The 14,900-nt window shown below is 41.3% G+C and overlaps 1 non-coding gene across 1 annotated transcript; it reads left to right on the forward strand.

Annotated features, from left to right (window-relative positions):
* The first annotated feature begins 6,224 nt into the window (after window positions 1-6,224).
* Window positions 6,225-6,299, forward strand: Trnat-ugu (transfer RNA threonine (anticodon UGU)). The gene has a single exon. It is a non-coding gene; the product is annotated as a tRNA-Thr (tRNA).
* Window positions 6,300-14,900: the final 8,601 nt, after the last annotated feature.

Raw genomic sequence — 14,900 nt, forward strand, 5'->3', positions numbered from 1 at the left:
CATCGGTTATTCAGAACTAAAATACCCATGTCGTTTTAACTGATCGGTTTTTCTATCTCTAAACTGCAGTGTCTCCACAGAAAAGTGTGTCGTTCCATCAATGTACATAGCAACGTTGAGATATGTATGTGTTTATGCGCAATATCGGCAAATGGAAACACGAAGAGGTAATAAGCACATGAGCGATAGAATTTATTTCACAGTCAGAAAAGTCGAGTGACAGGCAAGACTGAATCACTGTAATAGAAATTATATGGAAAGCTGTGTAAAGGAAAATTTCCAGTTCTTTCGTGGATTCCAAAATTGAAGCAAATTCCGGGACATCAAGGTGACATAGTCTTATACGGATAGTATTCCATGACTAACGTAATTGGCCCACATACTGTACTGGTATACTGATAATATTACACTACTAAGGTAATTTACCTGAAATAATTTACAAACATGTTACTATAACATTCGCTACTACTCATTACGCTAATTGACCTTCAGCCATTAAGCGCAAGCGCAGATCTCAGTTATGATACGTGCGCCATCCAAAAATTTATCAAGGTGGTAACTCAACACAACTACAAACGATCATTGTGTGCAAAATAAATAGAACACCTCATAAGAAGAACATGACGGGTTTGAATCATTCCCACCGCAAAGGATGAAAAAATCAGGCTTGCACATAAGACCACTTGATAACTAACCAGAAATTCAGATTAGTTGTAGCTTCGGTGACAATCGCCTTTTTTACATTTTCCCCGTAAACTAGATAATTATGAAACGTAACAACTACTCTAAAATATCTGCAGCAACGGACTTGCCGCGGAGGTGGCATCGGTTCACGTGAGATCACCGAAGTTAAGTGCGTTGTCGGGCGTTGAAGGCACTTGGATGGGTGATCATCCAGGCCGCCTCATGATGCCAATCGAGGAGCTACTCGACCCAATAGTAGCGGCTCCGGTCAAAGAAAACCATCATAACGACCGGGAGAACAGTGTGCTGATCCCCGCCCCTCCTGTTCACATCCTCCACAGATGATGACACGGCGGTCGGATGGTGCTGTCCCAGTAGGTCACTCGTGGCCTGAAGACGGAGTACTTATAAAGCAACTACTCTCCAGTGGATGGTCGAACTACTGAGACCTTGATGCCTGGCATCAATAACAGATGGCAGCACAAGAGGTTGGCTTACGCCTACTGCCGAATTTTGCGATCTGTCGTAAGCCTGCGTAAGCACGTGGGGCCTTCCGTCTTAAGTGCAAGCATATCCATTGCGTTTTCTGCCGCGCGACTTGAGTGGAATGTTTCATTATTTCTGAAATATTATAGAAATGTTTTTCGTTGTATATCCTCACCATCGGTACTGAATTTACTGTAAAATTACTTGCTCACTTTTCGGAACTTCCGTTCATAGTAAATCGATACTATTTGAAGCCGTGGTAGACACGAGTCTAGTGTGCTTCACCTTCAGCACCTTCTGTGTCAGTCTCGGTTCCTATGTCCCTGATTTCACAACGAACAGTTCGTTGTCTACTGAGTATACTGTCTGTTGCACGACACTATCCCTCCCACGCTGCTAAATGTAGGTCGTCGGCAAAATATGACTGCAGTGGAACAAGGGCGTCTGCAGAAATTTCCCCAGGAGGTGGTGGTGGCATTGTTAGTGGTGTGTGTGTGTGTGTGTGTGTGTGTGTGTGTGCGTGTGTGTGTGTGTTTGTGTGGAGGCCATTACTATGAAATTCACACAGTCCAGACCGCCAAGGAAAATAAACCTTGAGATTTGGAAAGGTTGTTGATCTTATACCGCTTATACTGCATATTTCGAAATTCCACCTCTAAGGGGGATACACAGGAAATGAAAGGATTTTTGAAACATGTAGCTATTAAGGTAATTTTGAAGCTAGGCAGACGAAAATTTGTATCTGGTTTCTAGGTCAGAAATAAAGAAATATGTGTTCCAGTATTATTGGGAATTTAACCTCTATGAGGTGAAATAGTAGGTGAACATTTTATCTTGAGATAAAAAATTATGGAAGGACTATGGAAGTATTTTTAAGGCTATATCTACGAAAATTGGTATTTGACTTCAAGGTTACAAATAAGAAAATACGTATTTTCGTGTTTTTGGAAGTTCAACCCATAAGGGGATGAAATAGAGTGAGCTGGTGCGTTTCTGGCGCCAGTTTCCGTCGATCGATGTTTCGATCTTTGAGTCGCGGTCCAGAGGACACTGCTCGCTAACCGACTGTAGTAGTTCTCTGTGCGGCCCAACATCGGGCTTACCGCGCTTACACTGGACACAGTTGCCAACAAATCGCATGCCATCGCCATATAGGTTGGGCCAAAACATGTGTTCCCGAACTCTGTTCAAGGTCTTGTAGAACCCCAAATGATCCCCTACCGCCGAATCGTGGAAATATCTGAGTGCCATGCTAACTCGTTCCTGTGGAATACAGACCTTCCCTTCACCACGGTTGTCTTCCCCTTTACACAAGACACCACCCCCCCCCCAACCCCACCCCCCGAAGACCTCGCCATCCGCCAACTGCTGCCGAATCGGTCCCCACCCGGGGTCCTCTCCTGTTTGCCGGCTAAGTCGCAGAAGAAGCCGGGTGTCTCGGAGAGAAGGAAATTGACCCCCAGATCCGGCTCCACGTGGCCCTTGCCTTCCCCAGACTCTGCCGCGAACATACGGATAAGAGCGTCGCCAATTTATTGTCTCTGCCACTAATATGGTGAACCTGGAGATAAGTCTCGTCATCTTAACTTCGGTATGATTTTTAGCGATCTTATTAATCAAAGTTTAAGGGCTGGCACTGGCCAAGTAACTCACGGAGGCTCATTGGTTTCAGTCCAGTTGTATTGCTCACCTGTTCTCCAGATAGGGTTGTGTAGTTTATGTCTCAGAAAATTGTCTGCTCTTGATGTGTGTTGTGTTAGAGATAACTGGCAGCGGTCGACGCTAGCATACTGGGAGCAGAGCACCACGGCGGCAGAGAGATATTTGAGGCCATGTCCTCTCCTTTACATCTTGGGGTATGTTGTCACTTTTGCGTGATTCCATCTTTCCGGTGCTGAACTATAGCATCCAAAGTTCAATTGCATTGCCATGTTGAGTATATTTCCATGTCATTCTCTGCCTCGTGGATCTCTTGTATTGATTTGAATCCTTGGTCTGCTCGCGTCTATCGCCAATTCACACGAAATATTGAAGCAACCTTATTTTAAGGGTATTGTCATATAGTCATGTTCTAGTTGTAATCATTCTAAGAATATTGTTGATTAATCAACTGAGTAAGTAAATTTGAAGGTCCGTTTAGTCAAAATTAAAGGACCCCCTTAATTGTTTTAGTCATTTTTATACAGTTTTGTTTAGGAAAGTTGGCAAGCCGAACGTTAAATATCTGTATTCTTACGCTTAATCTGTTTCTCCCCTGATTGCAAGTAGTGAGAGTTCTGCTATGAATTTTATGGACATTTGTGCTATTTAAGTAAAGCTTTACCTAAGTATATATACCTAGTCATATTCAAATTTCAAGTTTTACGGGTCTCGTTCCACTTAACGAAATTTATTTATTATTTGTCCAACTGATCTGGCCTTGTGATTTTATAATGCTTTTGATTGTAATAAAATATGTAGCAACTACAACGGATTACTATTGTGATTTTGGTGTGTCACTACCATACCCCATATCACAGAGGATGAAATGTTTCATGAAATATATGAAAACCTGTTTTTGATACATTCAACGATTAAGAGGGTGGAATATAGGATGTAATGTTTTATGAAAGTATTTCAGTGCGAAAGAGTTTTTAAAGCGAAATCTATGAATATTGTGTTATAGAAAACTACGTGTTTCACTGTTTTTGGAACTACAACCTCCAAGAAGGTGCAATAGGGGCACAGGTTTCACTGACCCATAGCCTTCCAGCCCAACCTGCAAAGTATACGGACTTGAAATTTGATGAAGGTGTAAATCTTACGCTGAAAGCATCATTTAAGAAGAGATTGTTCGAAATTTCACTCCTATGGGGGTGAAACATGGGTTGAAAGTCTTTTTTTTAAATATGTCCCTATGTCCCTATTGAAGCTATAACTACAAAACTACGAAAATTGACATTTGGTGTCTCAGTCAGATACAAAAAAGAAACAGGTTTTTAGCATTTTCCGAAATTCTTCCATTGGGGGATAAAATAATTAGTGAAGATTTTTTGAAAATAAATCATTATTAAAGAACTACTGAAGCATTTTTATAGCTACATCTATGAAAATAGGTATTTGACATCTCGGTTGGATGTAAAAAAAAATGTGTTTCGTTGCTTTTGGAAATTTAACTCACTAATAGAGTGAAATAGGGGATGTAATGTTTTATGAAATATTTCACTATGAAAGCATTTTTAGAATTAAATGGATGAAGATTTGAATTTGGCTCCTCGGCTCTAAATAGAAGAATACGTGTTTAATTGTTTTTGAAAACCCAACCCCTAAAGGGTGTGAGATGTTTCAGAAAATGGTTCATTATGAAAGGATTGCTAAATATATCTGACAATTCGTATTCGGCTAATATGTTACAATTTTTAAAAACTACGTGTTTTTCTGGTTTTGGAACTTCGAGCATAAGGGGATGAAAATTTTAATGAAATATTTATTGCGTTATATTAAAATATTTTAAATCTGCATCTATGAAAACCGGTATTTCACTTCTCAATTAGATATAAAGAAATATGCGTTAGGGAATGAAAGACTGTACGGAGATATCACCACAAGAATACAAACGGCTTGATTAACAAAAACCTTGGACTCCAGCTGTCAGCATTGCTTTTTGATCATTCAGTAAAAGACCATGCTTCAACGGCGCTAAGTTTAGAAAGTTTAGAAAGTGTTGCAGTTTATAAAAGACATAAAAAAACGATTAAAGAAAAAAATTCTTTGCAGACCATGAACGGTCTACGCAAGTAAAGAAGCGGATGATAAGCTAGCTCTTTATGCAAATGAGTTGGTCACTTTAAGTTCCGAGACATGTCATGCAGCAGGAACGGAATCCTATAGTTGCTACGATTGGCTAAAGGAAAAGTTTTGCAGAATCACTCGAAATCACTTCTGCAAGTGGCTAAGAATCTCGTAATGAATAAAAATTCTGTACTGAGAATTCCAAGGTGGGAGAGGCGAGATTCCTCCCCCCCCCCCTTCCCCCTCCTCACAATGCTATCCTTCTTTACCTACAGCAAAAAATAAATAAATAAATTAATAAATAAAACTAGAGAAATTTCTACTGTGAAACTATTTGCATACAAGAGAACGGCCCTTGAAATTTAACTCTTCAAAGTTTTAAGCCCTGCTCATTCCGGATATTGATTAGAAAGTGTTAATCCACATGTGAAACCTGAGTATATAATCCCTGTGACATTTGATCAACGGTGTTCCATAAGGACAGGTTCTCATTCAAAACGTTCGAAAATTCAATTTCTTTGTAGTTGCATTTTTTAAAGGTGTACTTGTCTAGACTCTTGGAACAGAAAGTTTTTTTTTTAATCCGTGCTTTACAAAAGTTTCTACAGTCCATTGTTTGAAGCAGTGTCACGGCTGCCATGAGCCGCGCGGGGTACCCGCCATGTGTCCAACGCCTTGTCACGGTTCGCGCGGCTCCCCCCGTTGGAGGTTCGAGTCCTCCCTCGGGCATGGTTGTGTGTGTGTTGTCCTTAGCATAAGTTACTGTAAGTAGTGTGTAAACATAGGGACTGATGGTTCAAATGGCTCTGAGCACTTTGGGACTTAACATCTGAGGTCATCAGTTTCCTAGAACTTAGAACGACTTAAACCTAACTAAATTAAGGACATCACACACACCCATGCTCGAGGCAGGATTTGAACCTGCGACCGTAGCGGTCGCGTGGCTCCAGACTGAAGTGCCTACAACCGCTCGGCCACATCGGCCGGTCTATCATGTATTCTAGAAGAGCTGTACGGTCGTCAGTGGCGCCTGTTCTTTCTAGAACAGTTACTATCTTCATATCTATGGTTAAACGTCACCCAGCCATTGACCTTCGTCTGTGCGAATGCGCACAGGCTACCGGAAATCTTACGGGAATCGTCACCTTAGTGTGAGCCAGTAATGAGTGGATGGACAAATACCTATTAAGTACATTACGTAATCGGATTGTGGGCGGTTCGGGGTGTGAGTCTCACGGGAAGCGTGCGAGGGATAAATTCCTGCAGTCGTGCTGTTCATTTGTGCCCTCGATAGCTCAGATGGATTGAGCGTCTGCCTTGTAAGCAGGAGATCCTGGGTTCGAGTCCCAGTAGCGGCACACTTTTCAGCTGTCCCCATCGAAGTATATCAACAACACCTGTCGGCAGCTGAGGGTTTCAATTAATTATCAGTTGTGTAGGTGATTCGATGAACCCTTTGCCAGGCACTTAAATGTGTTTTGCAGGGTATCCATATAGATGTAGATGATAACTCGTCCCGTGTCGCACGTGCTCAAAATGATTCATACTGCAGAATGCATGCAAACATACTCACCGAAAATACGGACGAATATCAAGTGCAGGCTGCCGAGTGCTGCATATCCAGCTTTGACAGATCGGCTTTTCCTGCCAAGAACAACAGGAAGTTGCTGTCTAGGAACAATCAGAGGTAGAGGAAGGGTTGATAAATACTCCTTGACTTGCAGACTAAACGTAAATAACGAAAATACATTTTTGGTAAAAATTGGTCAAAACATAATCGGTTGCCCTCCGTATTGGATTAGCTGTTTTGAATATTGAAAATCTGACTTCAGATTCGTTTTCAGCGACATTAAAAATATATATGTAACACTCAGTTCATGCAAATCGAAGTAATAATATAACTAAATGTTTTCCCTAAACTTTGAACATATTTTTTTCGGGTAACTATTTTCTCAGAACGGCATGCAGCATAAATTAAAAGTGGTTCGTTCTCTTAACATCTACCTCTGACCCCTAAAAGTAAACACTTTTCTTAGGAACTTATAGCTATAATATGACATTTGTTAATATTAACTAATTTTTGTGTAGGCATAAGGAGTGAAACAAACCCTCAAAAATCGAACTCAAAGTTCGAATTAGCACTGTATCGTTAAATTTAAGGTTGTTTCATTGCGGTTAGGTATACGCTCCCATAAATTTTATGTTTTATCGACTGATGTTATCCATTTTCAATTTCAGAGGAATAATGTAGTATCAACTGATGTTACCCATTTTTGAATTCAGGTAACATATGAGGTGCCACACTGCACGCGCTCTGCGTACTCCAGTCTCGCAGGCCCTTGATCAAATCATAATTACGGGCGCCATTTTTTATTGAAAATCTAAAATTAAGCTCATAGTATTATCACTCGTAATTCCCAAACAGATCTTTCGAATGTATTTTCATTGTCTCAAAAAGAATTTCAAATGTACCCTTTTTTGCTCATTTGTATGAGAACCTGGCCGTAACGCCGGAATATAGTCACGAGATTTTTTTTCAGAGACGCTGTACGTTCGCGAGAAGACTTTCGTTCTGCGCGTGTCGAAGGACATTCCTCAGATATTACCTTGTGTGTGCTACTCAGTCGTGCCATTTAAGTGTACATCTTTGCATAGTTTTCCTTTCACGATGTAAACAGTGTTCCGCTCAGTTGCTAACTGGCCAGTGAGTGGTTCCGAAGGTATCGGATGTGCGGTGCGTTCGGTCTGCTAGGACAACAGCAGACTAGCGTGGTGCGATGGCAGAAGCAGACACTGAGGGAGCTAGCTGCTGGGACGCCAGCGAACAATTTATGCCAAGTAAGACGAAGAGGACTATTCCTATATTACGAGCCGTCTCAAAAGTGTTTACCATTGGTAAATCTTGCTGTTGAGTCTGACAAAACTGTCAGTTTTGCCTAGAGATACATTAGAGAGAGCTACAGGAAATCCCTCCACCCCCCTCAATGAATTTTTGGTTGTGATGACAGGCCGATTGGTAGTGTAGCCCGAGATCTAAGTTAGGTTGGAAGGTGGTAATTTGATTGAGAGTTGTTTACGCCAACGATTATGAATGCCGACTAAACGTTGTGCGAGCAGATTGCCCTGTAGCGTAGCCTAGCGTTTCCGTCCGCGCCACATTTAACACACTTTCTCTAACTGTGTACAAAAGTCTCACAACAGCCACGATAACTACGTTTCTGGTGGGGGGAGGGTAGAGTCCACTATGTAACTTTCACTGCAAATTTTAGTAACCGCATAAACTAACCGAAATAGAAGCGTAATTTTAACTATATTTCCTTTTGTGGGAAAATAATGGTTCTCCTCTTTCGGCAGCACCTGTAATATGTAGGCGACTTATTAGTTTTTTTTAACTCTGAATCATGATCTCAATAGACGCAGTGCTTTTTTTACGTTACTTGATTTGTGGTCTATAGTAAACAATGCAACGAATTGGTAAATTCTTTGAAGTTTGACGTGTGTTACATAGACGACGTCTGCAATGTTCGTAAGGCCAAGTTTGCATATATTCGGTGTCTGTTTTTTTGGCCATGTACTGTATAATTAAAGGGAGGAGGATTATGTTCAAGGAGCAGTGCATTAGCAGTCTATGGAGAAATTGAGAATTTGGATCTAAAGAACGGCATGCTCGGGCAGTTCGTGCTATTCTGTTGACCACTGTGTAATTCGGACACAGTGATCATTGCCTCTCCCTCGTAACCAGGGGACTCGGGTGCTAATCCTGGTCTGGCACAAATTTTCAACCGTGCCCATTGACTAAAGTCTGTGCCCATTGTCAGCTAATGTCATTGTTTCGGTGTTAAATTGTATTTTGTTCACGATACGTAGTTTGGCTTTTTCATGGATAACAGCTTTGAAAAGCGTACAGGTTATATTGATATTTGCTCGTCGTTAGTCCAAGGCAACTATAGCGATTTATAAACACAGTTGTAGTTCGTATTAAGCCTACATACGTAATTGTGTCCTGTGTTTCTTTACCAAGAACTACTTCGTAAGTAATTCCCTGTAGTGGTATTTTGTTTTAGTATTTTGTTTAAATATTTATAGACTGCAGGCTTGTATGAAATATGAAACACATGTCCGAAGTTCCTGTTGATACTGCAGATACTGTTTCATCCGTACTAGGGGCCAAAACATTTCATCTAATACAGAAGGACACAATTTGTCTCGAGATTTAGCAATTTTTCGTAATAGAGGCCTTGCTTCGATATATTTTTCTCTAATTCTTGTTTGGTTTTAATCTTAAAACACACTAACTCTTCCACCACTTATTCGATATGTGGTTTTATCCATTTCGTAGCCTAGAGTTCCTAAACGGTCGATAATATTAATGATTTCCTTTCTCAATTATATTTTCTGTAAATCTCCTGTTTATGATTATTGCTAACATGTTTCACGTTCTCACTTTTATTATTTTTATTTTTCTAGTTTTGTGCCTTGTAGCCAAATTTTCTTTGAATCTGGTTTTTAATTCTGAAATAGTAACAGTTGAAGGTCAAGAGAAGATTGCGGTCTATTTGAGGAGAGTGGCTTGGAGATTTTTTATAACAGACGTATACAGGTCATGGGGATCCATTTACTTCGAGTGTGATGTAGCCCATTCTCTTGTCATGATCTCGGCTGTATCGTAGCACATTGTCTCGGTTAGGTTGGAGATTTCTGTTGAGAGTTGCCGAAGTCAACGAAAGTGATTACAAAGTAAAGACTGTGCTAACAGAACGATCTGTAGCGTAGTCCAACACGTTCTTTCTGTCCTTTTAAAGCCTCTTTTAATTAAAAATAACTAAAGCTGCAAGATACAATCACAAAAACTGTATTACGTAATAGAGTAATCCCAGACTATTGTTGTGTAAGTTGTGTGCGTACACTATTTTTTTTGTCAGTGAATATACATTTTTTTACTCATTTGCTGGGTTTCAATTTTCCCCGTTTTCTGGCAAAAAACCTTTTCCTGTGAAGGGCCCATTAGCTTGTCGGTTATATTTGTGACTTTCTCGACGGTCAGTAATTTCCTGATAGTCCATCCACCGGCGTCATTGTTAACATCGGATATAGATTTTAGTATTAGGAAGGCTAATATGAAGCTAATGCATAAGTAGGTCTAATGATTAATAAAAATAGGAATGCGGGTAAGCTACTACAAACAGCATAGTGAACGCATTGTTGTGGCCAAGATAGCCACGAATCCCACGCCTACCAAAGCCGTAAAAGTAGTCCGCAGATGATGAAGAAATTGATGAAATGTGTGATGAGATAAAGGAAATCATTCGGATAGTGATGGGAGATGAAAATTTAATATTAATGGGTGACTGGAATTCGACAGTAGGAAATGGAAGAAAAGGAAACGTAGTAGGTGAATATGGAATGGGGGTAAAAAATGAAAGAGGAAGCCGCCTGGTAGGTTTTTGCCCAGAGCATAACTTAATCATAGCTAACACTTGGTTCAAAAATCATGAAAGAAGATTGTATACGTGGAAGAGACCTGGAGATACTGCAATATTTCATATATATTATATAATGGTAAGACAGAGATTTAGGAACCAGATTTTAAATTGTAAGACATTTCCAGGGGCAAATGTGGACTCTGATCACAATATATTGATTATGAACTGTAGATTAAACTGAAGAAACTGGAAAAAGGTGGGAATTTAAGGAGATGGGACCTGAAAGAACTGACAGAATCAGAAGTTGTAGAGTGTTTCAGGAAGATCATTAGGGAACAATCTACGGGAATGGGGGAAAGTAATACAGTGTGATGAGGGATCTGAGTGGTGTACTGTCAAGGGGGAGGGGGTTCCTCAGGGATCAGTGTTGGGGCCGCTCCAGTTCCTTATTTATATAAATGATATGCCCTCAAGTATTACGGGTAACTCTAAAATATTTTTGTTTGCTGATGACACTAGCTTGGTAGTAAAGGATGTTGGGTGCAACATTGACTCCGTTTCAAGTAGTGCAGTACATGACCTCAGTCCATGGCTTGTAGAAAATAAACTAACGTTAAATCACAGTAAGCTTCAGTTTTTACATTTTCTAACACACAATTCAACAAAACCTGACGTTTTAATTTCACAGCATGGGCATATGATTGGTGAAACTGAACGGTTCACATTCCTAGGTGTTCAAATAAATAGTAAGATGTCGTGGAAAGCCCACGTTCAGGATCTTGTTCAAAGACTTAATACTGCCATTTTCACTATTGGAACGGTGCCGAAAGTGAGTGATACTTCGACAAGTAAATTAGTCTACTTTGCTTATTTCCATTCACTTATGTCGTATGGTATTATGTTTTTGGGTAACTCTTCCCATTCTAGATGGATATTTTTGGCTCAGAAACTGGAGGTTCGGGCAAAAAGTGGTGTGAGTTCACGAACCTCTTGTCGACTTCTGTTCAGGGAGTCTGGGTATTTTGACCTTGGCCTCTCAATATGTATATTCCTTATTGTCGTTTCTTGTTACCGATATTAGTTTATTTCCAACAATAAGCAGCTTTCACTCGGTTAATACTCGGGAGAAATCAAACCTCCATTTGGATCGGACTTCCTTAACTCTTGTGCAAAAATGTGTGAGTATACTGCTGCATCCATTTACAATAAGCTGCCACTCGAATTCAAAAATCTTAGCTGTAATCCACGCGCTTTCAAATCGAAACTGGAGTGTTTCCTCATGGGTCACTCCTTTTATTCTGTCGAGGAGTTAATTGAAAAATTAAGCTGATTCTCATTGTACTGCTGATAGCGTTTGCTTAAACTTATGGACTGATTTTCTCTCAGGTTCATGAACATGTATTTCTATCTGTTATTACTTTTTTGTTGTAAGTTCATGTGTCGCCCTAACCGCCAGCTGCTTCACGTCTGCTGTGCAGCGAGCTACCTTAATTTAAGTATTAACTCTATTTTTCTTACTTGTCACTTCTTCTTCCGTGTGTTTTTGCTTCTAGGAAGCTTTAATTGTCGAGTGCTAGTAATAGTGTTACATAGATTTCGTGTTTGTTTTGAATACAGTCAGAGAGAGTCCTTGTAGTCAGCCATAGTGCCAGTAGTGCTAGTGTTTGTTTTGAATACAGTCCAGAGACAGGTAGTGCTATTTTCATTGTTTTCCACAAGAAGTGGTTAGCAATCACAGTTTAGTCAGTAATCAATCGCCTTTAGTGAATTAGCAGTCTACTTAAAAGTTGATTAAGTCTCTTCGGTAAATTGATTCCTTAGGATGGATAGGATGTGTGACTGCTGTGTACGGACGCTGGCCACTCTTCGCGAACAGCTGAGCGTGTTGATGGCCGCGGTCAGCCGTCATCAGGCTGCTGCCTCGGAGTGTAGCGGCAGTGGGGAGTCTGGTGCGTCGCATGGTGCACCCCAGGTATTAGATGCTTCACCCACTGTCCCTGCTGTCGAGAGATCTTCGCGGGTACCGGGCGCGGTTGGGCCACCCTCTCCCCAAGGGGAGTGGCGGGTTCAGTGGCGTTCGCGGCGCATGAGGCGGAGGGTCAATGTGGAGGCTGGCCGTGTGGCATCGCCCGCTCTGCCTGTGAATGGACATGTGGCTGCTCCTTCAGCAAGGTCCGAGCAGGCACACGGGGGGAGGGGTTTATTAGTTATTGGGAGCTCCAACGTTAGGCTAGTGATGGAGCCCCTTAGGGAAATGTTATAGTTCTGGGAGGAGATTTTAATTTTGCTGGATATAGACTGGGAGACTCAAACGTTCATAACGGGTGGCAGGGACAAAGAATCCATTGAAATATTTTTAAGTGCTTTATCTGAATACTACCTTGAGCAGTTAAACAGAGAACCGACTCGTGGCGATAGTATATTAGACCTTCTGGTGACAAACAGACCCGAACTATTTGAATCAGTTAATGCAGAACAGGGAATCAGCGATCATAAAGCGGTTACTGCATCGACGATTTCAGCCGTAAATAGAAATATTAAAAAGGTAATAAGATTTTTCTGTTTAGCAAAAGTGACAAAAAGCAGATTACAGAGTACCTGACGGCTCAACACAAAAGTTTTGTCTCAAGTACAGATAGTGTTGAGGGTCAGTGGACAAAGTTCAAAACCATCGAACAATATGCGTTAGATGAGTATGTGCCAAGGAAGATCGTAAGAAATGGAAAAGAGCCACCGTGGTACAACAACCGAGTTAGAAAACTGCTGCGGAAGCAAAGGGAACTTCACAGCAAACATAAACATAGCCAAAGCCTTGCAGACAAACAAAAATTACGCGAAGCGAAATGTAGTGTAAGGAGGGCTATGCGAGAGGCTTTCAATGAATTCGAAAGTAAAGTTCTATGTACTGACTTGGCAGAAAATCCTAAGAAATTTTGGTCCTATGTCAAAGCGGTAGGTGGATCAAAACAAAATGTCCAGACACTCTGTGACCAAAATGGTACTGAAACAGAGGATGACAGACTAAAGGCCGAAATACTAAATGTCTTCTTCCAAAGCTGTTTCACAGAGGAAGACTGCACTGTGCTTCCTTCTCTTGAAGTCGCACAGTTGACAAAATGGTAGATATCGAAATAGACGACAGAGGGATAGAGAAACAATTAAAATCGCTCAAAAGAGGAAAGGCCTCTGGTCCTGATGGGATACCAGTTTGATTTTACACAGAATACGCGAAGGAACTTGCCCCCTTCTTGCAGCGGTGTACCGTAGGTCTCTAGAAGAGCGAAGCGTTCCAAAGGATTGGAAAAGGGCACAGGTCATCCCCGTTTTCAAGAAGGGACGTCGAACGGATGTGCAGAACTATAGACCTATATCTCTAACGTCGATCAGTTGTAGAATTTTGGAACACGTATTATGTTCGAGTATAATGCCTTTTCTGGAGACTAGAAATCTACTCTGTAGGAATCAGCATGGGTTTTGAAAAAGACGGCCGTGTGAAACCCAGCTCGCGCTATTCGTCCACGAGACTCAGAGGGCCTTAGACACGGGTTCACAAGTAGATGCCGTGTTTCTTGACTTCCGCAAGGCGTTTGACACAGTTCCCCACAGTCGTTTAATGAACAAAGTAAGAGCATACGGACTATCAGATCAGTTGTGTGCTTGGATCGAGGAGTTCCTAGATAACAGAACGCTGCATGTCATTCTCAATGGAGAGAAGTCTTCCGAAGTAAGAGTGATTTCAGGTGTGCCGCAGGGGAGTGTCATAGGACCGTTGCTATTCACAATATTCATAAATGACCTGGTGGATGACATCGGAAAGTCTCTGAGGCTTTTTGCAGATGATGCTGTGGTGTATCGAGAGGTTGCAACAATGGAAAATTGTACTGATATGCAGGAGGATCTGCAGCGAACTGACGCATGGTGCACGGAATGGCAATTGAATCTCAATGTAGACAAGTGTAATGTGATGCGAATGTATAGAAAGATAGGTCCCTTATCATTTAGCTACAAAATAGCAGGTCAGCAACTGGAAGCAGTTAATTCCATAAATTATCTGGGAGTACGCATTAGGAGTGATTTAAAATGGAATGTTCATATAAAGTTGATCGTCGGTAAAGCAGATGCCAGACTGAGATTCATTGGAAGAATCCTAAGGAAATGCAATCCGACAACAAAGGAAGTAGGTTACAGTACGCTTGTTCGCCCACTGCTTGAATACTGCTCAGCAGTGTGGGATCCACACCAGATAGGTTTGATAGAAGAGATAGAGAAGATCCAACGGAGAGCAGCGCGCTTCGTTGCAGGATCATTTAGTAATCGCGAAAGCGTTACGGAGATGATAGATAACCTACAGTGGAAGACTCTGCAGGAGAGACGCTCCGTAGCTTTGCATGGGCTTTTGTTGAAGTTTCGAGAACATACCTTCACCGAAGAGTCAAACAGTGTATTGCTCCCTCCTACTTATATTTCGCGAAGAGACCACGAGGATAAAATCAGAGAGATTAGAGCCCACACAGAAGCATACCGAGAATCCTTCTT

This window comes from Schistocerca gregaria, unplaced genomic scaffold, assembly GCF_023897955.1.
Source record: "Schistocerca gregaria isolate iqSchGreg1 unplaced genomic scaffold, iqSchGreg1.2 ptg000199l, whole genome shotgun sequence".
In the NCBI taxonomy this organism is placed as follows: domain Eukaryota; kingdom Metazoa; phylum Arthropoda; class Insecta; order Orthoptera; family Acrididae; genus Schistocerca; species Schistocerca gregaria.